The 25,059-nt window shown below is 34.4% G+C and overlaps 22 non-coding genes and 6 pseudogenes across 22 annotated transcripts; 14 read left to right on the top strand and 14 right to left on the bottom strand.

The window, feature by feature from the left end:
- Positions 1-89: 89 nt before the first annotated feature.
- Positions 90-302, bottom strand: LOC134309349 (small nucleolar RNA U3). Its single transcript, XR_010011087.1, has one exon. It is a non-coding gene; the product is annotated as a small nucleolar RNA U3 (small nucleolar RNA).
- A 481-nt stretch (positions 303-783) lies between these two features.
- On the top strand, positions 784-996 carry LOC134309398 (small nucleolar RNA U3). Its single transcript, XR_010011134.1, has one exon. It is a non-coding gene; the product is annotated as a small nucleolar RNA U3 (small nucleolar RNA).
- Positions 997-1,948: 952 nt separating this feature from the next.
- LOC134309437 (small nucleolar RNA U3) lies at positions 1,949-2,142 on the bottom strand (annotated as a pseudogene).
- A 20-nt stretch (positions 2,143-2,162) lies between these two features.
- Positions 2,163-2,375, top strand: LOC134309364 (small nucleolar RNA U3). The gene has a single exon (XR_010011101.1). It is a non-coding gene; the product is annotated as a small nucleolar RNA U3 (small nucleolar RNA).
- A 959-nt stretch (positions 2,376-3,334) lies between these two features.
- LOC134309321 (small nucleolar RNA U3) lies at positions 3,335-3,547 on the bottom strand. Its single transcript, XR_010011059.1, has one exon. It is a non-coding gene; the product is annotated as a small nucleolar RNA U3 (small nucleolar RNA).
- An 893-nt stretch (positions 3,548-4,440) lies between these two features.
- LOC134309338 (small nucleolar RNA U3) lies at positions 4,441-4,651 on the top strand. The gene has a single exon (XR_010011076.1). It is a non-coding gene; the product is annotated as a small nucleolar RNA U3 (small nucleolar RNA).
- A 1,101-nt stretch (positions 4,652-5,752) lies between these two features.
- Positions 5,753-5,946, bottom strand: LOC134309438 (small nucleolar RNA U3; annotated as a pseudogene).
- Positions 5,947-5,966: 20 nt separating this feature from the next.
- LOC134309335 (small nucleolar RNA U3) lies at positions 5,967-6,179 on the top strand. The gene has a single exon (XR_010011073.1). It is a non-coding gene; the product is annotated as a small nucleolar RNA U3 (small nucleolar RNA).
- A 960-nt stretch (positions 6,180-7,139) lies between these two features.
- LOC134309496 (small nucleolar RNA U3) lies at positions 7,140-7,352 on the bottom strand. The gene has a single exon (XR_010011209.1). It is a non-coding gene; the product is annotated as a small nucleolar RNA U3 (small nucleolar RNA).
- Positions 7,353-8,245: 893 nt separating this feature from the next.
- Positions 8,246-8,458, top strand: LOC134309354 (small nucleolar RNA U3). The gene has a single exon (XR_010011092.1). It is a non-coding gene; the product is annotated as a small nucleolar RNA U3 (small nucleolar RNA).
- A 1,216-nt stretch (positions 8,459-9,674) lies between these two features.
- On the bottom strand, positions 9,675-9,887 carry LOC134309358 (small nucleolar RNA U3). Its single transcript, XR_010011096.1, has one exon. It is a non-coding gene; the product is annotated as a small nucleolar RNA U3 (small nucleolar RNA).
- Positions 9,888-10,366: 479 nt separating this feature from the next.
- On the top strand, positions 10,367-10,579 carry LOC134309412 (small nucleolar RNA U3). Its single transcript, XR_010011147.1, has one exon. It is a non-coding gene; the product is annotated as a small nucleolar RNA U3 (small nucleolar RNA).
- Positions 10,580-11,531: 952 nt separating this feature from the next.
- On the bottom strand, positions 11,532-11,725 carry LOC134309432 (small nucleolar RNA U3; annotated as a pseudogene).
- Positions 11,726-11,745: 20 nt separating this feature from the next.
- On the top strand, positions 11,746-11,958 carry LOC134309393 (small nucleolar RNA U3). Its single transcript, XR_010011129.1, has one exon. It is a non-coding gene; the product is annotated as a small nucleolar RNA U3 (small nucleolar RNA).
- A 957-nt stretch (positions 11,959-12,915) lies between these two features.
- Positions 12,916-13,128, bottom strand: LOC134309472 (small nucleolar RNA U3). Its single transcript, XR_010011187.1, has one exon. It is a non-coding gene; the product is annotated as a small nucleolar RNA U3 (small nucleolar RNA).
- An 893-nt stretch (positions 13,129-14,021) lies between these two features.
- On the top strand, positions 14,022-14,234 carry LOC134309295 (small nucleolar RNA U3). The gene has a single exon (XR_010011036.1). It is a non-coding gene; the product is annotated as a small nucleolar RNA U3 (small nucleolar RNA).
- Positions 14,235-15,450: 1,216 nt separating this feature from the next.
- On the bottom strand, positions 15,451-15,663 carry LOC134309350 (small nucleolar RNA U3). The gene has a single exon (XR_010011088.1). It is a non-coding gene; the product is annotated as a small nucleolar RNA U3 (small nucleolar RNA).
- A 481-nt stretch (positions 15,664-16,144) lies between these two features.
- On the top strand, positions 16,145-16,357 carry LOC134309399 (small nucleolar RNA U3). Its single transcript, XR_010011135.1, has one exon. It is a non-coding gene; the product is annotated as a small nucleolar RNA U3 (small nucleolar RNA).
- Positions 16,358-17,309: 952 nt separating this feature from the next.
- LOC134309440 (small nucleolar RNA U3) lies at positions 17,310-17,503 on the bottom strand (annotated as a pseudogene).
- Positions 17,504-17,523: 20 nt separating this feature from the next.
- LOC134309343 (small nucleolar RNA U3) lies at positions 17,524-17,736 on the top strand. The gene has a single exon (XR_010011081.1). It is a non-coding gene; the product is annotated as a small nucleolar RNA U3 (small nucleolar RNA).
- A 959-nt stretch (positions 17,737-18,695) lies between these two features.
- On the bottom strand, positions 18,696-18,908 carry LOC134309317 (small nucleolar RNA U3). The gene has a single exon (XR_010011055.1). It is a non-coding gene; the product is annotated as a small nucleolar RNA U3 (small nucleolar RNA).
- An 893-nt stretch (positions 18,909-19,801) lies between these two features.
- On the top strand, positions 19,802-20,014 carry LOC134309296 (small nucleolar RNA U3). The gene has a single exon (XR_010011037.1). It is a non-coding gene; the product is annotated as a small nucleolar RNA U3 (small nucleolar RNA).
- A 1,205-nt stretch (positions 20,015-21,219) lies between these two features.
- Positions 21,220-21,432, bottom strand: LOC134309351 (small nucleolar RNA U3). The gene has a single exon (XR_010011089.1). It is a non-coding gene; the product is annotated as a small nucleolar RNA U3 (small nucleolar RNA).
- Positions 21,433-21,913: 481 nt separating this feature from the next.
- On the top strand, positions 21,914-22,126 carry LOC134309400 (small nucleolar RNA U3). Its single transcript, XR_010011136.1, has one exon. It is a non-coding gene; the product is annotated as a small nucleolar RNA U3 (small nucleolar RNA).
- Positions 22,127-23,078: 952 nt separating this feature from the next.
- On the bottom strand, positions 23,079-23,272 carry LOC134309434 (small nucleolar RNA U3; annotated as a pseudogene).
- Positions 23,273-23,292: 20 nt separating this feature from the next.
- Positions 23,293-23,505, top strand: LOC134309380 (small nucleolar RNA U3). Its single transcript, XR_010011117.1, has one exon. It is a non-coding gene; the product is annotated as a small nucleolar RNA U3 (small nucleolar RNA).
- A 947-nt stretch (positions 23,506-24,452) lies between these two features.
- LOC134309441 (small nucleolar RNA U3) lies at positions 24,453-24,577 on the bottom strand (annotated as a pseudogene).
- An 89-nt stretch (positions 24,578-24,666) lies between these two features.
- LOC134309362 (small nucleolar RNA U3) lies at positions 24,667-24,879 on the top strand. Its single transcript, XR_010011099.1, has one exon. It is a non-coding gene; the product is annotated as a small nucleolar RNA U3 (small nucleolar RNA).
- Positions 24,880-25,059: the final 180 nt, after the last annotated feature.

A 25,059-nucleotide genomic window follows, 5' to 3' on the forward strand; every position in this document is an offset into this window, starting at 1 on the left:
ACAGAATTAACCCTAATTGTAAACAGTAAATCTAAAAATGCTCATACAGAACAAGCATTGACTTCATTGTTTAAATTGTGTTAGTTCTAACCACTCTGAACATGTTTCTCTCTACTAAACTATTAGAAACAGTCAGAACACTCATCAATGATGAAGAGCAGAAGAATAAATCATTCCTCTCCATCTGATTCATGCTCAGAAAGAAACATCACAACTCATCATCATGGTTAAAAAGATGTAACACTTTCAAATCACATTTCCTAGTCAGTAACTATAGAAATGATTCCTGAAAGTATAGTCTTAACCTGGAAGCAGCAGAACCCAGCTGAGTGATGTTCTCCTCTACACTTCACCCTCACACTAGATTCATCTCTCCAACATGGAGGTTTCTAGTAAAAGTTAATTACTATTAATATAAAAGTAGATATAACAATATCTGATTTACTCTTCGTGTTTTTAATAATTCTCTCTGATTGTTGGAGTTCTTGTATTTATTAAACAAGAACCTGAAGTTGAAGAGCTACGAGTTACTCAATGTAAGTTTGTACGCTGTAAGTGTGAGTGTGTAGTGTGTATGAACATGAATGTTTAGTTTGAACTAACTCTGTTATATTTACATTTATTAAACTTTCGATACACACTAATTCATCTGTAGTACAATTCTACTGATAGAACGAGTAAAGATTCTACTGAATGTGATAGAATGAACAGAGAGATGAATCTAGTGTGAGGGTGAAGTGTAGAGGAGAACATCACTCAGCTGGGTTCTGCTGCTTCCAGGTTAAGACTATACTTTCAGGAATCATTTCTATAGTTACTGACTAGGAAATGTGATTTGAAAGTGTTACGTCTCTTTAACCATGATGATGTGCTGTGATGTTTCTTTCTGAGCATAAATCAGATGGAGAGGAATGATTTAATCACCTGCTCTTCGTCATTGATGAATGTTCTGACTGTTTCTGTCGGTTTAGAAGAAGAAAACATGTCCAGAGTGGTTAGATTTAATCCTGGTTTAATGAAAGTGTTGATGAGTCTCTTTCCCGTCTTTTTTTTTTCTCTTCAGCAACTTTTTAATTCTACTGTACTATCAAGTTCATTAAGTATTTATATAATAATAAAAAATAGAAAAAGTAAATTAAGTTTTAAGTGCAGGTAACGTAGTAATCAATCATTTTCCTTCTTTGTTATTTTATGTGTTGATTTTAGACAGAAGGTTCCACTGCAATTTATAAACAAAACAAGGACAAATGTTAATAAATAAATGTATAAAAATAAGTATGGAAAAAGGAAGTATCTCACTTTTAATATCCTCCCCATAATTATAAGGCAGAGTTCTAATAGAATTAAGTAGCTTGTTGAAATGAGACCAGTCCTCATTTCTGAAATACCCTGTTTTATTTCGACTGAGATATAAACATGTACACACAGAGGTAGCTCAGCGGTTAAGGTACTGGACTAGTAATCTTAAAATTGCCAGTTCAAGTGGCACCACCACCAAGTTGCCACTATTGGGCCCCTGAGCAAGGCCCCTAACCTTTGATTGCTTAAATTATGTTCAGTCATAATTGTAAATCACTTTGGATAAAAGTGTAAACATTCAGATTGAGGTGTAAACACGGGCGTGTTCTATTTTGATCGAGGTGTTAACACTGGCGTGTTCAGATTGAGCTGTTAGTCTGATTATCAGATTTTCAGGCTGTATGTAAACACAGTTACTTTCTCATACAGTAAAAAATTCTCTTGTTGATTAGAGCTTTGAAATACTTTCACTTGAAGATTGTTTGTACCATTGAAGGCTAGGAACTGGTTTAGATTAGTTTGTGTTTCTGCTGTTTAGTAACAGATGGATCCCAGACTTTAAGTAAATGTTTGAATTACAGTACATCAAAAAATGCTCATACAAAACAACCATTTACTTAATTGTTTAAACTGTGTTAGCTCTTACCACTCTGAACATGTTTCTCTTTTCTAAACTGTTAGAAACAGTCAGAACATTCATCAATGATGAAGAGCAGATGAATAAATCATTCCTCTCCATCTGATTCATGCTCAGAAAGAAACAAAGGTTCTACTAGAAACCTCCATGTTGGAGAGATGAATCTAGCGTGAGGGTGAAGTGTAGAGGAGAACATCACTCAGCTGGGTTCTGCTGCTTCCAGGTTAAGACTATACTTTCAGGAATCATTTCTATAGTTACTGACTAGGAAATGTGATTTGAAAGTGTTACATCTCCTTAACCATGATGATGAGTTGTGATGTTTCTTTCTGAGCATGAATCAGATGGAGAGGAAGGATTTATTCATCTACTCTTCATCATTGATGAATGTTCTGACAGTTTCTAACAGTTTAGAAAAGAGAAACATGTTCAGAGTGGTTAGGTTTAATTTTGGTTAAATAAAAGTGTCTGTTTTCTTTGACAATCACCTTTGTGAATCTCTTTCTTTTCAAGCTCTTGAAACATTTATATAGTACAGAAGGTTGGAAATCAAAAAACGATTGAGTTATTAAGTCTCAAATCCTGCTCTTAGTATCACTTGTTCTATCACTTTCCCAGATCCTCATAGTTGAAGAATTTAGTCATTTATATAGAATTTATAAACAAAACAAGGATAAATATTAATAAATGAATGATTAAAAAGAGAACAGAAAAAGGAAATATCTCACTTCCACACTCTCCCCTGAACACGGTTACTTTCTCATACAGCATCAGTGGATCAGAAACATTTTCTCTTGTAGATTAAAGTTTTGTAATACTTTAATTTAAATGATGTTTGTAAGTTTGAAGGCTGATGGTTTGTTTAATTATATAAAACAAGAGCCCATAAGGTTTGTTTGTGGCTCTGTGGTGTGGTAACATGTGAGTAAATGTTTAAATTAGTGTCGAGGATCAGACTCAGTATAAATGTACCGTCTGCTAAAGTTTGGACAGTTCTGATGAAATTCTGTCTTTTGTTAATTTACTACATAAAAAATATGTGAAGTTTTCTTCAACAGAGACCTTCAACAAGCTTCTGCACATTTTATTTTAAGTGACTGAATTTAACTGAGGAAAACAAAACACACGTGATGTATGAAGTTCAGTTACATTAAATAGGTTTGGATTTAAACGTGAAGTTTAGCAAATAAATATTGGTGCATAATGAGTAGTATTGCATCACAACATTTTCAATAGATTAGCACTCCCTCAAGAACAAATTATTCCCTTATATTAACTTATTAAGTCACAGAGACCAGCAAAGCAATAAAAACCAAACTGTAACAAAAACAAGAGAAAAAACAAAAACCCATTTATTAACAAAATGCAAATTCTTCCATTCAGCTCATAATACTCAAAACCACTCTGAACATGTTTTCTTCTTCTAAACTGCAAGAAACAGTCAGAACATTCATCAATGATGAAGAGCAGATAAATAAATCATTCCTCTCCATCTGATTCATGCTCAGAAAGAAACATCACAGCTCATCATCATGGTTAAAGAGACGTAACACTTTCAAATCACTTTTCCTAGTCAGTAACTATAGAAATGATTCCTGAAAGTATAGTCTTAACCTGGAAGCAGCAGAACCCAGCTGAGTGATGTTCACCTCAACACTTCACCCTCACACTAGATTCATCTCTCCAACATGGAGGTTTCTAGTAGAAACTTCACAACACCAGCATCATCACAACTGTCTAGTTATGTTCGTCTCTGACACCTGAACCAGATGTGATCATGGATTTGTGACCTGGGCAGAAAAAAGATTTGATTCATCAGATCAGAATATTTTACTTCACAACACCAGCATCATTCTAACTGTATCATTATGGCTGTATCTCACATTTTGGCCAGTTGTGACCTGGACAGAAACAGTTTCTGGTCCTGGAGTAAAATAAATACATCCATTAAACCTGGTTATTTACCCAATTTTTTTACAGGTGCAGTTATTAAACCCCTGATTACAGAAACTAAACTTGATCTGTTTAATTATAGGTTCATATCACATTTCTGGTAAATAACAGCTGATGAACGAGTCCACTCATGGTGTGTGTGCACTCTCTCTGTAGAAAATACTGTTTATGTAGTGTTTTAAAATTTAAATAAATAGTTTTCTAAACTTTTGAATAATAAATGTCCAGTATAAATATTTAAACATTCTGTGTTAGTACAGGACGTTACAAAAAGTGTCCCAACAATTATACACTTATTTACACAGAAAACATTATAAAGCATTATAATCAGGATTTAGACTGAACTATAGAACTCAGTACGAGGGTTAATAGTCTTCTTCTATTACATCTTAGTGCAGCGTTTGATTCTACAGATCAGAATATTTTACTGGAGAGGCTGACTGGTGTTGTGAAGCTTCTACTAGAAACCTCCATGTTGGAGAGATGAATCTAGCGTGAGGGTGAAGTGTAGAGGAGAACATCACTCAGCTGGGTTCTGCTGCTTCCAGGTTAAGACTACTTTCAGGAATCATTTCTATAGTTACTGACTAGGAAATGTGATTTGAAAGTGTTACGTCTCTTTAACCATGATGATGAGCTGTGATGTTTCTTTCTGAGCATGAATCAGATGGAGAGGAATGATTTATTCTTCTGCTCTTCATCGTTGATGATTGTTCTGACTGTTTCTAACAGTTTAGAAGAAGGAAACATGTTCAGAGTGGTTAAAATTGATCCTGGGTAAATGAAGGTGTTGATGAATTATTCCATAGTTCTTCTTTACAGCATCTTTTTAACTATATCATCAAGTCCTTTTTGTATTTATATGATGCTAAAAGTTACAAGAAGTTAAATGTAAAGGTGAAATAATAATCTATGTCATTCTTTTATTTTATTTGTAAATGTTAGAAGAAGTTAGTTTGTTTTAGTGGTTAAAGTACTGGATTAGTAATCAGAAGGTTGCTGGTTCAAGCCCCACTACTGCCAGGTTTCTGCTATTGGGTCCTTGAGCAAGGCCCTTAACCTTCTAATGCTCAGACTGTATACTGTAACTGTAATGTAAGTCGCTCTGGATTAAAGTGTCTGCTAAATGCCAAAAATGCAAATATTAATAAATAAATGAATAAAAATAAGTACAGAATAAGGGAATATCTCACTTTAATATCCTCCCCCTTATCGTATGAGTTCTAATAGAATTAAGAACATTATTGAAATGAGACCAGTCCTCGTGTATCCTGAAAATATCCTGTTTTATTCCTGTTTTATTCCTGTTTTATTTCGACTGAGATATAAACATGTACACACAGAGGTAGCTCAGCGGTTAAGGTACTGGACTAGTAATCTTAAGATTGCCAGTTCAAGTGGCACCACCACCAAGTTGCCACTATTGGGCCCCTGAGCAAGGCCCCTAACCTTTGATTGCTCAAATTATGTTCAGTCATAATTGTAAATCACTTTGGATAAAAGTGTAAACATTCAGATTGAGGTGTAAACACGGGCGTGTTCTATTTTGATTGAGGCATTAACACAGATGTGTTCAGATTGAGCTGTGAGGCTGATTAACAGATTTTCAAACTGTATGTAAACACAGTTACTTTCTCATACAGTAAAAAATTATCTTGTTAATTAGAGCTTTGAAATACTTTCACTTGAAGATTGTTTGTACCATTGAAGGCTAGGAACTGGTTTAGATTAGTTTGTGTTTCTGCTGTTTAGTAACAGATGGATCCCAGACTTTAAGTAAATGTTTGAATTACAGTACATCAAAAAATGCTCATACAAAACAACCATTTACTTAATTGTTTAAACTGTGTTAGCTCTTACCACTCTGAACATGTTTCTCTTTTCTAAACTGTTAGAAACAGTCAGAACATTCATCAATGATGAAGAGCAGATGAATAAATCATTCCTCTCCATCTGATTCATGCTCAGAAAGAAACAAAGGTTCTACTAGAAACCTCCATGTTGGAGAGATGAATCTAGCGTGAGGGTGAAGTGTAGAGGAGAACATCACTCAGCTGGGTTCTGCTGCTTCCAGGTTAAGACTATACTTTCAGGAATCATTTCTATAGTTACTGACTAGGAAATGTGATTTGAAAGTGTTACATCTCTTTAACCATGATGATGAGCTATGATGTTTCTTTCTGAGCATGAATCAGATGGAGTGGAATGATTTATTCATCTGCTCTTCATCATTGATGAATGTTCTGACTGTTTCTAACAGTTTAGAAAAGAGAAACATGTTCAGAGTGGTTAGGTTTAATTTTGGTTAAATGAAAGTGTTTGTTTTCTTTGACAATCACCTTTGTGAATCTCTTTCTTTTCAAGCTCTTGAAACATTTATATAGTACAGAAGGCTGGAAAATCAAAAAACGATTGAGTTATTAAGTCTCAAATCCTGCTCTTAGTATCACTCGTTCTATCACTTTCCCAGATCCTCATAGTTGAAGAATTTAGTCATTTATATAGAATTTATAAACAAAACAAGAATAAATATTAATAAATGAATGATTAAAAAGAGAACAGAAAAAGGAAATATCTCACTTCCACACTCTCCCCTGAACACGGTTACTTTCTCATACAGCATCAGTGGATCAGAAACATTTTCTCTTGTAGATTAAAGTTTTGTAATACTTTAATTTAAATGATGTTTGTAAGTTTGAAGGCTGATGGTTTGTTTAATTATATAAAACAAGAGCCCATAAGGTTTGTTTGTGGCTCTGTGGTGTGGTAACATGTGAGTAAATGTTTAAATTAGTGTCGAGGATCAGACTCAGTATAAATGTACCGTCTGCTAAAGTTTGGACAGTTCTGATGAAATTCTGTCTTTTGTTAATTTACTACATAAAAAATATGTGAAGTTTTCTTCAACAGAGACCTTCAACAAGCTTCTGCACATTTTATTTTAAGTGACTGAATTTAACTGAAGAAAACAAAACACACGTGATGTATGAAGTTCAGTTACATTAAATAGGTTTGGATTTAAACGTGAAGTTTAGCAAATAAATATTGGTGCATAATGAGTAGTATTGCATCACAACATTTTCAATAGATTAGCACTCCCTCAAGAACAAATTATTCCCTTATATTAACTTATTAAGTCACAGAGACCAGCAAAGCAATAAAAACCAAACTGTAACAAAAACAAGAGAAAAAACAAAAACCCATTTATTAACAAAATGCAAATTCTTCCATTCAGCTCATAATACTCAAAACCACTCTGAACATGTTTCCTTCTTCTAAACTGTTAGAAACAGTCAGAACATTCATCAATGATGAAAAGCAGATGAATAAATCATTATTCTCCATCTGATTCATGCTCAGAAAGAAACATCACAGCTCATCATCATGGTTAAAAAGACGTAACACTTTCAAATCACATTTCCTAGTCAGTAACTATAGAAATGATTCCTGAAAGTATAGTCTTAACCTGGAAGCAGCAGAACCCAGCTGAGTGATGTTCTCCTCTACACTTCACCCTCACACTAGATTCATCTCTCCAACATGGAGGTTTCTAGTAGAAACTTCACAACACCAGCATCATCACAACTGTCTAGTTATGTTCGTCTCTGACACCTGAACCAGATGTGATCATGGATTTGTGACCTGGGCAGAAAAAAGATTTGATTCATCAGATCAGAATATTTTACTTCACAACACCAGCATCATTCTAACTGTATCATTATGGCTGTATCTCACATTTTGGCCAGTTGTGACCTGGACAGAAACAGTTTCTGGTCCTGGAGTAAAATAAATACATCCATTAAACCTGGTTATTTACCCAATTTTTTTACAGGTGCAGTTATTAAACCCCTGATTACAGAAACTAAACTTGATCTGTTTAATTATAGGTTCATATCACATTTCTGGTAAATAACAGCTGATGAACGAGTCCACTCATGGTGTGTGTGCACTCTCTCTGTAGAAAATACTGTTTATGTAGTGTTTTAAAATTTAAATAAATAGTTTTCTAAACTTTTGAATAATAAATGTCCAGTATAAATATTTAAACATTCTGTGTTTGTGCAGGACGTTACAAAAAGTGTCCCAACAATTATACACTTATTTACACAGAAAACATTATAAAGCATTATAATCAGGATTTAGACTGAACTATAGAACTCAGTACGAGGGTTAATAGTCTTCTTCTATTACATCTTAGTGCAGCGTTTGATTCTACAGATCAGAATATTTTACTGGAGAGGCTGACTGGTGTTGTGAAGCTTCTACTAGAAACCTCCATGTTGGAGAGATGAATCTAGCGTGAGGGTGAAGTGTAGAGGAGAACATCACTCAGCTGGGTTCTGCTGCTTCCAGGTTAAGACTATACTTTCAGGAATCATTTCTATAGTTACTGACTAGGAAATGTGATTTGAAAGTGTTATGTCTCTTTAACCATGATGATGAGCTGTGATGTTTCTTTCTGAGCATGAACCAGATGGAGAGGAATGATTTATTTATCTGCTCTTCGTAGTTGATGATTGTTCTGACTGTTTCTAACAGTTTAGAAGAAGGAAACATGTTCAGAGTGGTTAAAATTGATCCTGGGTAAATGAAGGTGTTGATTAATTATTCCATAGTTCTTCTTTACAGCATCTTTTTAACTATATCATCAAGTCCTTTTTGTATTTATATGATGCTAAAAGTTACAAGAAGTTAAATGTAAAGGTGAAATAATAATCTATATCATTCTTTTATTTTATTTGTAAATGTTAGAAGAAGTTAGTTTGTTTTAGTGGTTAAAGTACTGGATTAGTAATCAGAAGGTTGCTGGTTCAAGCCCCACTACTGCCAGGTTTCTGCTATTGGGCCCTTGAGCAAGGCCCTTAACCTTCTAATGCTCAGACTGTATAATGTAACTGTAATGTAAGTCGCTCTGGATTAAAGTGTCTGCTAAATGCCAAAAATGCAAATATTAATAAATAAATGAATAAAAATAAGTACAGAATAAGGGAATATCTTACTTTAATATCCTCCCCCTTATCGTATGAGTTCTAATAGAATTAAGAACATTATTGAAATGAGACCAGTCCTCGTGTATCCTGAAAATATCCTGTTTTATTCCTGTTTTATTCCTGTTTTATTTCGACTGAGATATAAACATGTACACACAGAGGTAGCTCAGCGGTTAAGGTACTGGACTAGTAATCTTAAGATTGCCAGTTCAAGTAACACCACCACCAAGTTGCCACTATTGGGCTCCTGAGCAAGGCCCTTAACCCTTGATCACTCAAATTGTGTTCAGTCATAATTGTAAATCACTTTTGATAAGAGTGTAAACATTCAGGCTGAAGTGTAAACACGGGTGTGTTGTATTCTGATCGAGGTGTAAACACGGGCGTGTTCTATTCTGATCGAGGTGTAAACTTCTCTTGGTGTGCTCAGATTGAAATGTTAGTTTGATTATCAGATTTTCAGGCTGTATGTACACACAGTTACTTTCTCATACAGCAAAAATCTCTCTTGTAGATTAGAGCTTTGTAATATCTTCACTGGAATTCTGTTTTGTTACTTTGAAGGCTAGAAGTTGGTTCAGGTTAGTTCGTGATTCTGCTGTTTGGTAACAGACGGACCCCCAGGATTTGAGTAAATATTTGAATTACAGTGTGTGAAAAAGAATGACTGACTGCTTAGCTACATGAAATCAAATTAATACAGTTACAGAATTAACCCTAATTGTAAACAGTAAATCTAAAAATGCTCATACAGAACAAGCATTGACTTCATTGTTTAAATTGTGTTAGTTCTAACCACTCTGAACATGTTTCTCTCTACTAAACTATTAGAAACAGTCAGAACACTCATCAATGATGAAGAGCAGAAGAATAAATCATTCCTCTCCATCTGATTCATGCTCAGAAAGAAACATCACAACTCATCATCATGGTTAAAAAGATGTAACACTTTCAAATCACATTTCCTAGTCAGTAACTATAGAAATGAATCCTGAAAGTATAGTCTTAACCTGGAAGCAGCAGAACCCAGCTGAGTGATGTTCTCCTCTACACTTCACCCTCACACTAGATTCATCTCTCCAACATGGAGGTTTCTAGTAAAAGTTAATTACTATTAATATAAAAGTAGATATAACAATATCTGATTTACTCTTCGTGTTTTTAATAATTCTCTCTGATTGTTGGAGTTCTTGTATTTATTAAACAAGAACCTGAAGTTGAAGAGCTACGAGTTACTCAATGTAAGTTTGTACGCTGTAAGTGTGAGTGTGTAGTGTGTATGAACATGAATGTTTAGTTTGAACTAACTCTGTTATATTTACATTTATTAAACTTTCGATACACACTAATTCATCTGTAGTACAATTCTACTGATAGAACGAGTAAAGATTCTACTGAATGTGATAGAATGAACAGAGATGAATCTAGTGTGAGGGTGAAGTGTAGAGGAGAACATCACTCAGCTGGGTTCTGCTGCTTCCAGGTTAAGACTATACTTTCAGGAATCATTTCTATAGTTACTGACTAGGAAATGTGATTTGAAAGTGTTACGACTCTTTAACCATGATGATGAGCTGTGATGTTTCTTTCTGAGCATAAATCAGATGGAGAGGAATGATTTAATCACCTGCTCTTTGTCATTGATAAATGTTCTGACTGTTTCTGTCGGTTTAGAAGAAGAAAACATGTCCAGAGTGGTTAGATTTAATCCTGGTTTAATGAAAGTGTTGATGAGTCTCTTTCCCGTCTTTTTTTTTTCTCTTCAGCAACTTTTTAATTCTACTGTACTATCAAGTTCATTAAGTATTTATATAATAATAAAAAATAGAAAAAGTAAATTAAGTTTTAAGTGCAGGTAACGTAGTAATCAATCATTTTCCTTCTTTGTTATTTTATGTGTTGATTTTAGACAGAAGGTTCCACTGCAATTTATAAACAAAACAAGGACAAATGTTAATAAATAAATGTATAAAAATAAGTATGGAAAAAGGAAGTATCTCACTTTTAATATCCTCCCCATAATTATAAGGCAGAGTTCTAATAGAATTAAGTAGCTTGTTGAAATGAGACCAGTCCTCATTTCTGAAATACCCTGTTTTATTTCGACTGAGATATAAACATGTACACACAGAGGTAGCTCAGCGGTTAAGGTACTGGACTAGTAATCTTAAAATTGCCAGTTCAAGTGGCACCACCACCAAGTTGCCACTATTGGGCCCCTGAGCAAGGCCCCTAACCTTTGATTGCTTAAATTATGTTCAGTCATAATTGTAAATCACTTTGGATAAAAGTGTAAACATTCAGATTGAGGTGTAAACACGGGCGTGTTCTATTTTGATCGAGGTGTTAACACTGGCGTGTTCAGATTGAGCTGTTAGTCTGATTATCAGATTTTCAGGCTGTATGTAAACACAGTTACTTTCTCATACAGTAAAAAATTCTCTTGTTGATTAGAGCTTTGAAATACTTTCACTTGAAGATTGTTTGTACCATTGAAGGCTAGGAACTGGTTTAGATTAGTTTGTGTTTCTGCTGTTTAGTAACAGATGGATCCCAGACTTTAAGTAAATGTTTGAATTACAGTACATCAAAAAATGCTCATACAAAACAACCATTTACTTAATTGTTTAAACTGTGTTAGCTCTTACCACTCTGAACATGTTTCTCTTTTCTAAACTGTTAGAAACAGTCAGAACATTCATCAATGATGAAGAGCAGATGAATAAATCATTCCTCTCCATCTGATTCATGCTCAGAAAGAAACAAAGGTTCTACTAGAAACCTCCATGTTGGAGAGATGAATCTAGCGTGAGGGTGAAGTGTAGAGGAGAACATCACTCAGCTGGGTTCTGCTGCTTCCAGGTTAAGACTATACTTTCAGGAATCATTTCTATAGTTACTGACTAGGAAATGTGATTTGAAAGTGTTGCATCTCTTTAACCATGATGATGAGTTGTGATGTTTCTTTCTGAGCATGAATCAGATGGAGAGGAATGATTTATTCATCTACTCTTCATCATTGATGATTATTCTGACAGTTTCTAACAGTTTAGAAAAGAGAAACATGTTCAGAGTGGTTAGGTTTAATTTTGGTTAAATAAAAGTGTCTGTTTTCTTTGACAATCACCTTTGTGAATCTCTTTCTTTTCAAGCTCTTGAAACATTTATATAGTACAGAAGGTTGGAAATCAAAAAACGATTGAGTTATTAAGTCTCAAATCCTGCTCTTAGTATCACTCGTTCTATCACTTTCCCAGATCCTCATAGTTGAAGAATTTAGTCATTTATATAGAATTTATAAACAAAACAAGAATAAATATTAATAAATGAATGATTAAAAAGAGAACAGAAAAAGGAAATATCTCACTTCCACACTCTCCCCTGAACACGGTTACTTTCTCATACAGCATCAGTGGATCAGAAACATTTTCTCTTGTAGATTAAAGTTTTGTAATACTTTAATTTAAATGATGTTTGTAAGTTTGAAGGCTGATGGTTTGTTTAATTATATAAAACAAGAGCCCATAAGGTTTGTTTGTGGCTCTGTGGTGTGGTAACGTGAGTAAATGTTTAAATTAGTGTCGAGGATCAGACTCAGTATAAATGTACCGTCTGCTAAAGTTTGGACAGTTCTGATGAAATTCTGTCTTTTGTTAATTTACTACATAAAAAATATGTGAAGTTTTCTTCAACAGAGACCTTCAACAAGCTTCTGCACATTTTATTTTAAGTGACTGAATTTAACTGAGGAAAACAAAACACACGTGATGTATGAAGTTCAGTTACATTAAATAGGTTTGGATTTAAACGTGAAGTTTAGCAAATAAATATTGGTGCATAATGAGTAGTATTGCATCACAACATTTTCAATAGATTAGCACTCCCTCAAGAACAAATTATTCCCGTATATTAACTTATTAAGTCACAGAGACCAGCAAAGCAATAAAAACCAAACTGTAACAAAAACAAGAGAAAAAACAAAAACCCATTTATTAACAAAATGCAAATTTTTCCATTCAGCTCATAATACTCAAAACCACTCTGAACATGTTTCCTTCTTCTAAACTGTAAGAAACAGTCAGAACATTCATCAATGATGAAGAGCAGATAAATAAATCATTCCTCTCCATCTGATTCATGCTCAGAAAGAAACATCACAGCTCATCATCATGGTTAAAGAGACGTAACACTTTCAAATCACATTTCCTAGTCAGTAACTATAGAAATGATTCCTGAAAGTATAGTCTTAACCTGGAAGCAGCAGAACCCAGCTGAGTGATGTTCTCCTCTACACTTCACCCTCACACTAGATTCATCTCTCCAACATGGAGGTTTCTAGTAGAAACTTCACAACACCAGCATCATCACAACTGTCTAGTTATGTTCGTCTCTGACACCTGAACCAGATGTGATCATGGATTTGTGACCTGGGCAGAAAAAAGATTTGATTCATCAGATCAGAATATTTTACTTCACAACACCAGCATCATTCTAACTGTATCATTATGGCTGTATCTCACATTTTGGCCAGTTGTGACCTGGACAGAAACAGTTTCTGGTCCTGGAGTAAAATAAATACATCCATTAAACCTGGTTATTTACCCAATTTTTTTACAGGTGCAGTTATTAAACCCCTGATTACAGAAACTAAACTTGATCTGTTTAATTATAGGTTCATATCACATTTCTGGTAAATAACAGCTGATGAACGAGTCCACTCATGGTGTGTGTGCACTCTCTCTGTAGAAAATACTGTTTATGTAGTGTTTTAAAATTTAAATAAATAGTTTTCTAAACTTTTGAATAATAAATGTCCAGTATAAATATTTAAACATTCTGTGTTTGTGCAGGACGTTACAAAAAGTGTCCCAACAATTATACACTTATTTACACAGAAAACATTATAAAGCATTATAATCAGGATTTAGACTGAACTATAGAACTCAGTACGAGGGTTAATAGTCTTCTTCTATTACATCTTAGTGCAGCGTTTGATTCTACAGATCAGAATATTTTACTGGAGAGGCTGACTGGTGTTGTGAAGCTTCTACTAGAAACCTCCATGTTGGAGAGATGAATCTAGCGTGAGGGTGAAGTGTAGAGGAGAACATCACTCAGCTGGGTTCTGCTGCTTCCAGGTTAAGACTATACTTTCAGGAATCATTTCTATAGTTACTGACTAGGAAATGTGATTTGAAAGTGTTACGTCTCTTTAACCATGATGATGAGCTGTGATGTTTCTTTCTGAGCATGAACCAGATGGAGAGGAATGATTTATTCATCTGCTCTTCGTAGTTGATGATTGTTCTGACTGTTTCTAACAGTTTAGAAGAAGGAAACATGTTCAGAGTGGTTAAAATTGATCCTGGGTAAATGAAGGTGTTGATTAATTATTCCATAGTTCTTCTTTACAGCATCTTTTTAACTATATCATCAAGTCCTTTTTGCATTTATATGATGCTAAAAGTTACAAGAAGTTAAATGTAAAGGTGAAATAATAATCTATATCATTCTTTTATTTTATTTGTAAATGTTAGAAGAAGTTAGTTTGTTTTAGTGGTTAAAGTACTGGATTAGTAATCAGAAGGTTGCTGGTTCAAGCCCCACTACTGCCAGGTTTCTGCTATTGGGCCCTTGAGCAAGGCCCTTAACCTTCTAATGCTCAGACTGTATACTGTAACTGTAATGTAAGTCGCTCTGGATTAAAGTGTCTGCTAAATGCCAAAAATGCAAATATTAATAAATAAATGAATAAAAATAAGTACAGAATAAGGGAATATCTCACTTTAATATCCTCCCCCTTATCGTATGAGTTCTAATAGAATTAAGAACATTATTGAAATGAGACCAGTCCTCGTGTATCCTGAAAATATCCTGTTTTATTCCTGTTTTATTCCTGTTTTATTTCGACTGAGATATAAACATGTACACACAGAGGTAGCTCAGCGGTTAAGGTACTGGACTAGTAATCTTAAGATTGCCAGTTCAAGTAACACCACCACCAAGTTGCCACTATTGGGCTCCTGAGCAAGGCCCTTAACCCTTGATCACTCAAATTGTGTTCAGTCATAATTGTAAATCACTTTTGATAAGAGTGTAAACATTCAGGCTGAAGTGTAAACACGGGCGTGTTGTATTCTGATCGAGGTGTAAACACGGGCGTGTTCTATTCTGATCGAGGTGTAAACTTCTCTTGGTGTGCTCAGATTGAAATGTTAGTTTGATTATCAGATTTTCAGGCTGTATGTACACACAGTTACTTTCTCATACAGCAAAAATCTCTCTTGTAGATTAGAGCTTTGTAATATCTTCACTGGAATTCTGTTTTGTTACTTTGAAGGCTAGAAGTTGGTTCAGGTTAGTTCGTGATTCTGCTGTTTGGTAACAGACAGACCCCCAGGATTTGAGTAAATATTTGAATTACAGTGTGTGAAAAAGAATGACTGACTGCTTAGCTACATGAAATCAAATTAACACAGTTACAGAATTAACCCTAATTGTAAACAGTAAATCTAAAAATGCTCATACAGAACAAGCATTGACTTCATTGTTTAAATTGTGTTAGTTCTAACCACTCTGAACATGTTTCTCTCTACTAAACTATTAGAAACAGTCAGAACACTCATCAATGATGAAGAGCAGAAGAATAAATCATTCCTCTCCATCTGATTCATGCTCAGAAAGAAACATCACAACTCATCATCATGGTTAAAAAGATGTAACACTTTCAAATCACATTTCCTAGTCAGTAACTATAGAAATGATTCCTGAAAGTATAGTCTTAACCTGGAAGCAGCAGAACCCAGCTGAGTGATGTTCTCCTCTACACTTCACCCTCACACTAGATTCATCTCTCCAACATGGAGGTTTCTAGTAAAAGTTAATTACTATTAATATAAAAGTAGATATAACAATATCTGATTTACTCTTCGTGTTTTTAATAATTCTCTCTGATTGTTGGAGTTCTTGTATTTATTAAACAAGAACCTGAAGTTGAAGAGCTACGAGTTACTCAATGTAAGTTTGTACGCTGTAAGTGTGAGTGTGTAGTGTGTATGAACATGAATGTTTAGTTTGAACTAACTCTGTTATATTTACATTTATTAAACTTTCGATACACACTAATTCATCTGTAGTACAATTCTACTGATAGAACGAGTAAAGATTCTACTGAATGTGATAGAATGAACAGAGAGATGAATCTAGTGTGAGGGTGAAGTGTAGAGGAGAACATCACTCAGCTGGGTTCTGCTGCTTCCAGGTTAAGACTATACTTTCAGGAATCATTTCTATAGTTACTGACTAGGAAATGTGATTTGAAAGTGTTACGTCTCTTTAACCATGATGATGTGCTGTGATGTTTCTTTCTGAGCATAAATCAGATGGAGAGGAATGATTTAATCACCTGCTCTTCGTCATTGATGAATGTTCTGACTGTTTCTGTCGGTTTAGAAGAAGAAAACATGTCCAGAGTGGTTAGATTTAATCCTGGTTTAATGAAAGTGTTGATGAGTCTCTTTCCCGTCTTTTTTTTTTCTCTTCAGCAACTTTTTAATTCTACTGTACTATCAAGTTCATTAAGTATTTATATAATAATAAAAAATAGAAAAAGTAAATTAAGTTTTAAGTGCAGGTAACGTAGTAATCAATCATTTTCCTTCTTTGTTATTTTATGTGTTGATTTTAGACAGAAGGTTCCACTGCAATTTATAAACAAAACAAGGACAAATGTTAATAAATAAATGTATAAAAATAAGTATGGAAAAAGGAAGTATCTCACTTTTAATATCCTCCCCATAATTATAAGGCAGAGTTCTAATAGAATTAAGTAGCTTGTTGAAATGAGACCAGTCCTCATTTCTGAAATACCCTGTTTTATTTCGACTGAGATATAAACATGTACACACAGAGGTAGCTCAGCGGTTAAGGTACTGGACTAGTAATCTTAAAATTGCCAGTTCAAGTGGCACCACCACCAAGTTGCCACTATTGGGCCCCTGAGCAAGGCCCCTAACCTTTGATTGCTTAAATTATGTTCAGTCATAATTGTAAATCACTTTGGATAAAAGTGTAAACATTCAGATTGAGGTGTAAACACGGGCGTGTTCTATTTTGATCGAGGTGTTAACACTGGCGTGTTCAGATTGAGCTGTTAGTCTGATTATCAGATTTTCAGGCTGTATGTAAACACAGTTACTTTCTCATACAGTAAAAAATTCTCTTGTTGATTAGAGCTTTGAAATACTTTCACTTGAAGATTGTTTGTACCATTGAAGGCTAGGAACTGGTTTAGATTAGTTTGTGTTTCTGCTGTTTAGTAACAGATGGATCCCAGACTTTAAGTAAATGTTTGAATTACAGTACATCAAAAAATGCTCATACAAAACAACCATTTACTTAATTGTTTAAACTGTGTTAGCTCTTACCACTCTGAACATGTTTCTCTTTTCTAAACTGTTAGAAACAGTCAGAACATTCATCAATGATGAAGAGCAGATGAATAAATCATTCCTCTCCATCTGATTCATGCTCAGAAAGAAACAAAGGTTCTACTAGAAACCTCCATGTTGGAGAGATGAATCTAGCGTGAGGGTGAAGTGTAGAGGAGAACATCACTCAGCTGGGTTCTGCTGCTTCCAGGTTAAGACTATACTTTCAGGAATCATTTCTGTAGTTACTGACTAGGAAATGTGATTTGAAAGTGTTACATCTCCTTAACCATGATGATGAGTTGTGATGTTTCTTTCTGAGCATGAATCAGATGGAGAGGAAGGATTTATTCATCTACTCTTCATCATTGATGAATGTTCTGACAGTTTCTAACAGTTTAGAAAAGAGAAACATGTTCAGAGTGGTTAGGTTTAATTTTGGTTAAATAAAAGTGTCTGTTTTCTTTGACAATCACCTTTGTGAATCTCTTTCTTTTCAAGCTCTTGAAACATTTATATAGTACAGAAGGTTGGAAATCAAAAAACGATTGAGTTATTAAGTCTCAAATCCTGCTCTTAGTATCACTTGTTCTATCACTTTCCCAGATCCTCATAGTTGAAGAATTTAGTCATTTATATAGAATTTATAAACAAAACAAGGATAAATATTAATAAATGAATGATTAAAAAGAGAACAGAAAAAGGAAATATCTCACTTCCACACTCTCCCCTGAACACGGTTACTTTCTCATACAGCATCAGTGGATCAGAAACATTTTCTCTTGTAGATTAAAGTTTTGTAATACTTTAATTTAAATGATGTTTGTAAGTTTGAAGGCTGATGGTTTGTTTAATTATATAAAACAAGAGCCCATAAGGTTTGTTTGTGGCTCTGTGGTGTGGTAACATGTGAGTAAATGTTTAAATTAGTGTCGAGGATCAGACTCAGTATAAATGTACCGTCTGCTAAAGTTTGGACAGTTCTGATGAAATTCTGTCTTTTGTTAATTTACTACATAAAAAATATGTGAAGTTTTCTTCAACAGAGACCTTCAACAAGCTTCTGCACATTTTATTTTAAGTGACTGAATTTAACTGAGGAAAACAAAACACACGTGATGTATGAAGTTCAGTTACATTAAATAGGTTTGGATTTAAACGTGAAGTTTAGCAAATAAATATTGGTGCATAATGAGTAGTATTGCATCACAACATTTTCAATAGATTAGCACTCCCTCAAGAACAAATTATTCCCTTATATTAACTTATTAAGTCACAGAGACCAGCAAAGCAATAAAAACCAAACTGTAACAAAAACAAGAGAAAAAACAAAAACCCATTTATTAACAAAATGCAAATTCTTCCATTCAGCTCATAATACTCAAAACCACTCTGAACATGTTTTCTTCTTCTAAACTGCAAGAAACAGTCAGAACATTCATCAATGATGAAGAGCAGATAAATAAATCATTCCTCTCCATCTGATTCATGCTCAGAAAGAAACATCACAGCTCATCATCATGGTTAAAGAGACGTAACACTTTCAAATCACATTTCCTAGTCAGTAACTATAGAAATGATTCCTGAAAGTATAGTCTTAACCTTGAAGCAGCAGAACCCAGCTGAGTGATGTTCTCCTCTACACTTCACCCTCACACTAGATTCATCTCTCCAACATGGAGGTTTCTAGTAGAAACTTCACAACACCAGCATCATCACAACTGTCTAGTTATGTTCGTCTCTGACACCTGAACCAGATGTGATCATGGATTTGTGACCTGGGCAGAAAAAAGATTTGATTCATCAGATCAGAATATTTTACTTCACAACACCAGCATCATTCTAACTGTATCATTATGGCTGTATCTCACATTTTGGCCAGTTGTGACCTGCACAGAAACAGTTTCTGGTCCTGGAGTAAAATAAATACATCCATTAAACCTGGTTATTTACCCAATTTTTTTACAGGTGCAGTTATTAAACCCCTGATTACAGAAACTAAACTTGATCTGTTTAATTATAGGTTCATATCACATTTCTGGTAAATAACAGCTGATGAACGAGTCCACTCATGGTGTGTGTGCACTCTCTCTGTAGAAAATACTGTTTATGTAGTGTTTTAAAATTTAAATAAATAGTTTTCTAAACTTTTGAATAATAAATGTCCAGTATAAATATTTAAACATTCTGTGTTTGTGCAGGACGTTACAAAAAGTGTCCCAACAATTATACACTTATTTACACAGAAAACATTATAAACCATTATAATCAGGATTTAGACTGAACTATAGAACTCAGTACGAGGGTTAATAGTCTTCTTCTATTACATCTTAGTGCAGCGTTTGATTCTACAGATCAGAATATTTTACTGGAGAGGCTGACTGGTGTTGTGAAGCTTCTACTAGAAACCTCCATGTTGGAGAGATGAATCTAGCGTGAGGGTGAAGTGTAGAGGAGAACATCACTCAGCTGGGTTCTGCTGCTTCCAGGTTAAGACTATACTTTCAGGAATCATTTCTATAGTTACTGACTAGGAAATGTGATTTGAAAGTGTTACGTCTCTTTAACCATGATGATGAGCTGTGATGTTTCTTTCTGAGCATGAACCAGATGGAGAGGAATGATTTATTCATCTGCTCTTCGTAGTTGATGATTGTTCTGACTGTTTCTAACAGTTTAGAAGAAGGAAACATGTTCAGAGTGGTTAAAATTGATCCTGGGTAAATGAAGGTGTTGATTAATTATTCCATAGTTCTTCTTTACAGCATCTTTTTAACTATATCATCAAGTCCTTTTTGCATTTATATGATGCTAAAAGTTACAAGAAGTTAAATGTAAAGGTGAAATAATAATCTATATCATTCTTTTATTTTATTTGTAAATGTTAGAAGAAGTTAGTTTGTTTTAGTGGTTAAAGTACTGGATTAGTAATCAGAAGGTTGCTGGTTCAAGCCCCACTACTGCCAGGTTTCTGCTATTGGGTCCTTGAGCAAGGCCCTTAACCTTCTAATGCTCAGACTGTATAATGTAACTGTAATGTAAGTCGCTCTGGATTAAAGTGTCTGCTAAATGCCAAAAATGCAAATATTAATAAATAAATGAATAAAAATAAGTACAGAATAAGGGAATATCTCACTTTAATATCCTCCCCCTTATCGTATGAGTTCTAATAGAATTAAGAACATTATTGAAATGAGACCAGTCCTCGTGTATCCTGAAAATATCCTGTTTTATTCCTGTTTTATTTCGACTGAGATATAAACATGTACACACAGAGGTAGCTCAGCGGTTAAGGTACTGGACTAGTAATCTTAAGATTGCCAGTTCAAGTGGCACCACCACCAAATTGCCACTATTGGGCTCCTGAGCAAGGCCCTTAACCCTTGATCACTCAAATTGTGTTCAGTCATAATTGTAAATCACTTTTGATAAGAGTGTAAACATTCAGACTGAAGTGTAAACACGGGCGTGTTCTATTCTGATCGAGGTGTAAACACGGGCGTGTTCTATTCTGATCGAGGTGTAAACTTCTCTTGGTGTGCTCAGATTGAAATGTTAGTTTGATTATCAGATTTTCAGGCTGTATGTACACACAGTTACTTTCTCATACAGCAAAAATCTCTCTTGTAGATTAGAGCTTTGTAACATCTTCACTGGAATTCTGTTTTGTTACTTTGAAGGCTAGAAGTTGGTTCAGGTTAGTTCGTGATTCTGCTGTTTGGTAACAGACGGACCCCCAGGATTTGAGTAAATATTTGAATTACAGTTTGTGAAAGAGAATGACTGACTGCTTAGCTACATGAAATCAAATTAACACAGTTACAGAATTAACCCTAATTGTAAACAGTAAATCTAAAAATGCTCATACAGAACAAGCATTGACTTCATTGTTTAAATTGTGTTAGTTCTAACCACTCTGAACATGTTTCTCTCTACTAAACTATTAGAAACAGTCAGAACACTCATCAATGATGAAGAGCAGAAGAATAAATCATTCCTCTCCATCTGATTCATGCTCAGAAAGAAACATCACAACTCATCATCATGGTTAAAAAGATGTAACACTTTCAAATCACATTTCCTAGTCAGTAACTATAGAAATGATTCCTGAAAGTATAGTCTTAACCTGGAAGCAGCAGAACCCAGCTGAGTGATGTTCTCCTCTACACTTCACCCTCACACTAGATTCATCTCTCCAACATGGAGGTTTCTAGTAAAAGTTAATTACTATTAATATAAAAGTAGATATAACAATATCTGATTTACTCTTCGTGTTTTTAATAATTCTCTCTGATTGTTGGAGTTCTTGTATTTATTAAACAAGAACCTGAAGTTGAAGAGCTACGAGTTACTCAATGTAAGTTTGTACGCTGTAAGTGTGAGTGTGTAGTGTGTATGAACATGAATGTTTAGTTTGAACTAACTCTGTTATATTTACATTTATTAAACTTTCGATACACACTAATTCATCTGTAGTACAATTCTACTGATAGAACGAGTAAAGATTCTACTGAATGTGATAGAATGAACAGAGAGATGAATCTAGTGTGAGGGTGAAGTGTAGAGGAGAACATCACTCAGCTGGGTTCTGCTGCTTCCAGGTTAAGACTATACTTTCAGGAATCATTTCTATAGTTACTGACTAGGAAATGTGATTTGAAAGTGTTACGTCTCTTTAACCATGATGATGTGCTGTGATGTTTCTTTCTGAGCATAAATCAGATGGAGAGGAATGATTTAATCACCTGCTCTTCGTCATTGATGAATGTTCTGACTGTTTCTGTCGGTTTAGAAGAAGAAAACATGTCCAGAGTGGTTAGATTTAATCCTGGTTTAATGAAAGTGTTGATGAGTCTCTTTCCCGTCTTTTTTTTTTCTCTTCAGCAACTTTTTAATTCTACTGTACTATCAAGTTCATTAAGTATTTATATAATAATAAAAAATAGAAAAAGTAAATTAAGTTTTAAGTGCAGGTAACGTAGTAATCAATCATTTTCCTTCTTTGTTATTTTATGTGTTGATTTTAGACAGAAGGTTCCACTGCAATTTATAAACAAAACAAGGACAAATGTTAATAAATAAATGTATAAAAATAAGTATGGAAAAAGGAAGTATCTCACTTTTAATATCCTCCCCATAATTATAAGGCAGAGTTCTAATAGAATTAAGTAGCTTGTTGAAATGAGACCAGTCCTCATTTCTGAAATACCCTGTTTTATTTCGACTGAGATATAAACATGTACACACAGAGGTAGCTCAGCGGTTAAGGTACTGGACTAGTAATCTTAAAATTGCCAGTTCAAGTGGCACCACCACCAAGTTGCCACTATTGGGCCCCTGAGCAAGGCCCCTAACCTTTGATTGCTTAAATTATGTTCAGTCATAATTGTAAATCACTTTGGATAAAAGTGTAAACATTCAGATTGAGGTGTAAACACGGGCGTGTTCTATTTTGATCGAGGTGTTAACACTGGCGTGTTCAGATTGAGCTGTTAGTCTGATTATCAGATTTTCAGGCTGTATGTAAACACAGTTACTTTCTCATACAGTAAAAAATTCTCTTGTTGATTAGAGCTTTGAAATACTTTCACTTGAAGATTGTTTGTACCATTGAAGGCTAGGAACTGGTTTAGATTAGTTTGTGTTTCTGCTGTTTAGTAACAGATGGATCCCAGACTTTAAGTAAATGTTTGAATTACAGTACATCAAAAAATGCTCATACAAAACAACCATTTACTTAATTGTTTAAACTGTGTTAGCTCTTACCACTCTGAACATGTTTCTCTTTTCTAAACTGTTAGAAACAGTCAGAACATTCATCAATGATGAAGAGCAGATGAATAAATCATTCCTCTCCATCTGATTCATGCTCAGAAAGAAACAAAGGTTCTACTAGAAACCTCCATGTTGGAGAGATGAATCTAGCGTGAGGGTGAAGTGTAGAGGAGAACATCACTCAGCTGGGTTCTGCTGCTTCCAGGTTAAGACTATACTTTCAGGAATCATTTCTATAGTTACTGACTAGGAAATGTGATTTGAAAGTGTTACGTCTCTTTAACCATGATGATGAGCTGTGATGTTTCTTTCTGAGCATGAATCAGATGGAGATGAAAGATTTATTCATCTGCTCTTCATCGTTGATGAATGTTCTGACTGTTTCTATCAGTTTAGAAGAAGAAAACATGTTCAGAGTGGTTAGATTTAATCCTGGTTTAATGAAAGTGTTGATGAGTCTCTTTCCCATCTTTTTTTTTTTTCTCTTCAACAACTTTTTAATTATACTATCAAGTTCATTAAGTATTTATATAATAATAAAAAATAGAAAAAGTAAGTTAAGTTTTAAGTGCAGGTAAGGTAGTAATCAATCATTTTCCTTCTTTGTTATTTTATGTGTTGATTTTAGACAGAAGGTTCCACTACAATTTATAAACAAAACAAGGACAAATGTTAATAAATAAATGTATAAAACTAAGTACGAAAAAAGGAAGTATCTCATTTTTAATATCCTCCCGATAATTATAAGGCAGAGTTCTAATAGAATTAAGTAGCTTGTTGAAATGAGACCAGTCCTCATTTCTGAAATACCCTGTTTTATTTCGACTGAGATATAAACATGTACACACAGAGGTAGCTCAGCGGTTAAGGTACTGGACTAGTAATCTTAAGATTGCCAGTTCAAGTGGCACCACCACCAAGTTGCCACTATTGGGCCCCTGAGCAAGGCCCCTAACCTTTGATTGCTCGAATTATGTTGTCATAATTGTAAATCACTTTGGATAAAAGTGTAAACATTCAGATTGAGTTGTAAACACGGGCGTGTTCTATTTTGATTGAGGCATTAACACAGATGTGTTCAGATTGAGCTGTGAGGCTGATTAACAGATTTTCAAACTGTATGTAAACACAGTTACTTTCTCATACAGTAAAAAATTATCTTGTTAATTAGAGCTTTGAAATACTTTCACTTGAAGATTGTTTGTACCATTGAAGGCTAGGAACTGGTTTAGATTAGTTTGTGTTTCTGCTGTTTAGTAACAGATGGATCCCAGACTTTAAGTAAATGTTTGAATTACAGTACATCAAAAAATGCTCATACAAAACAACCATTTACTTAATTGTTTAAACTGTGTTAGCTCTTACCACTCTGAACATGTTTCTCTTTTCTAAACTGTTAGAAACAGTCAGAACATTCATCAATGATGAAAAGCAGATGAATAAATCATTCCTCTCCATCTGATTCATGCTCAGAAAGAAACAAAGGTTCTACTAGAAACCTCCATGTTGAAGAGATGAATCTAGCGTGAGGGTGAAGTGTAGAGGAGAACATCACTCAGCTGGGTTCTGCTGTTTCCAGGTTAAGACTATACTTTCAGGAATCATTTCTATAGTTACTGACTAGGAAATGTGATTTGAACGTGTTATGTCTCTTTAACCATGATGATGAGCTGTGATGTTTCTTTCTGAGCATAAATCAGATGGAGAGGAATGATTTAATCACCTGCTCTTTATCATTGATGAGTGTTCTGACTGTTTCTAACAGTTTAGATGAAAGAAACATGTTCAGAGTGGTTAATGGTTACCTTAGTTGAATGATAGAGTTTAAATAGTTGTGGATGGTTTTTATGGAATGTGCTTTAAATAAACTGACCAGGATTTTGTGTGGAACAACATCTAAAATAATCTAAATGTAAGATACAGATATGCTATGGGCAGGATGTTAATCCATTAAAGATGATCATTTTTGTTTATT

The sequence above is a fragment of the Trichomycterus rosablanca genome, chromosome 2 (genome assembly GCF_030014385.1).
Source record: "Trichomycterus rosablanca isolate fTriRos1 chromosome 2, fTriRos1.hap1, whole genome shotgun sequence".
Lineage (NCBI taxonomy): Eukaryota > Metazoa > Chordata > Actinopteri > Siluriformes > Trichomycteridae > Trichomycterus > Trichomycterus rosablanca.